Source organism: Psammomys obesus, unplaced genomic scaffold (assembly GCF_907164565.1).
Source record: "Psammomys obesus unplaced genomic scaffold, mPsaObe1.curated_primary_1811, whole genome shotgun sequence".
NCBI classification, from domain to species: Eukaryota; Metazoa; Chordata; class Mammalia; order Rodentia; family Muridae; genus Psammomys; species Psammomys obesus.
Window position 1 is genome coordinate 3,463,726 of NW_026596143.1, and position 1,691 is coordinate 3,465,416.

Consider the following 1,691-nt stretch of genomic DNA (forward strand, 5'->3'; position numbering starts at 1 on the left):
AAGAAAGAAAGAAAGAAAGAAAGAAAGAAAGAAAGAAAGAAAGAAAGGGGGAGGGAGGGAGGGAGGAAGGGAGGAAGGAAGGAAGGAAGGAAAGAAAGAAAGAAAGAAAGAAAGAAATCATAAGCGAGAAGAAGATGGAGGGAACAGGCAGTTTGCAACTCCTGAAACAGGGAACATTTCTATTTACTTCAGAAGGACAGACACTTATCTGGCCTTTCAATAAAGATTTTAGGGCAGACCAAACCTGTACAATTTACAAAACCTTAACCACTTAAAGGCCACAACTCTGAATGACAAGGCATTAGTGCTGTCGCTAATTTTAACAAATAAAACCGGAATAGGAGAGGCACAAGTAAGGTCACAGCTGGAAGTCAAGTTGCCCCAGTCCTGGAACCCTGCTAAAGGTCACTAAAATAAGAGACACCTACCTATACGCTACCAACAAAGGCACCCAAAGCAAGCGGCTTACTCTACCGTGTTCCAGCTAACTTTTCCTCCTTTTCCAGTATCTGTTCGGTACCATACTCATCTTAGGGCTAACCTGAGTGGTAGAGAAACTAGATCCCAAGTCCGTCCACTTCACATTGTTTTGGTCAATCAAAACCCCGGAACAGGATAAACAACTGAGAGTTAGTACGTTTCGCAGCGGACAGACACTGAGAAGCTACAATCTGAAAATCTCCAGGCTCCACTCTACAGTTCTCTCCATCCCAGAATCTGCGATCTGCCAGCCTGTCTCTGCCCGCTCCAGGTGCCCCCGGCACACAATCAGAACGACCGCTGAGTTACGATCTGCAAAATGCCTCGCGACTTCGCAGGGGAAAAAAAAAAAAAAGGAAACACACACAACTCAAGTTAGGCAACCTCAGAAAAGGCAGGGGAGGCAGCCCTGGAGGGAGGGGACGACGTGGTGCCCCCAACTCCACACACGCTGCTAATGGAAACTTGGGGACCGAGAGGCGGCACAATCGGCTCGCCCACCGGGGACCTTCCCGCTTTCCACCCCAAAAGTTTGCCCTACGGATCTCCGGCCTAAAAGACAATGCTGGCTGGGAAGCGAACCCCTGCCAAGGTGCCCGGCTCGGAGACCGGCTCGGCGGCGGCGGCGGCGCGGCGTCCCCTAGGAAGCCACGTCGCGCCTCGGGCTGTGGAGTCCCCCGGGCGACTCGCCGCTCCGCCCGCCGCCGCCGCCGCCGCGGCCCCTACCTCAGCGCCCTGCAGCCCGCGCCGCCTCCCGGCCTCCGCCTCAGTCACACGCACGCACACCCGCCCACCGCGGGCCCGCTTCCCGCCCCTCGTCAGCGCCCCCCACCGCCGCCGCACGCACGCCCAGCGCCGACCTGCCGAAGGGGGGTCCAACCACTGGCCGAGGAGCCTGAGGCGGCGACTCGGGCCCGGCTCCGCCCTCCACTTCCTGGTCGGGCGGCTGGGACGCTCGCTCCCGGCAACCACCGCGACGCTGCTCCGAAAACGCGCGTGCGTCAGCACGTGCCCCGGCCCCCGCCCCGCCTCCCCCCCCCCCCCCCCCCCCCGGCTCGATATAAGAAGGAGGAGGCTAGGACGTGCTAAGTCTCCGTGACGACCCGTGTGTGCCGCGAGGCTGGGGACAACGCTTCTCTGAAGAAGGAAGAACGCGGAGACACCTTCCTGGGCAGAAAGCCGGAGCCTAGGACCAGATCCTCCAGCGGGCT

General features: G+C 58.4%; 1 protein-coding gene across 2 annotated transcripts in view; it reads right to left on the bottom strand.

The window, feature by feature from the left end:
• Positions 1–1,421, bottom strand: part of Gtf2e2 (general transcription factor IIE subunit 2) — a 46,785-nt gene extending 45,364 nt beyond the window's left edge. The window contains exon 1 of one of the 2 annotated variants that reach the window (XM_055593490.1): positions 1,341–1,421. The gene's annotated coding sequence lies outside the window, so the exon portion shown is untranslated. Of the gene's footprint in view, positions 1–1,206; positions 1,299–1,340 lie in introns of those variants that run through there. The other variant, XM_055593489.1, reaches the window with a different exon arrangement.
• Positions 1,422–1,691: the final 270 nt, after the last annotated feature.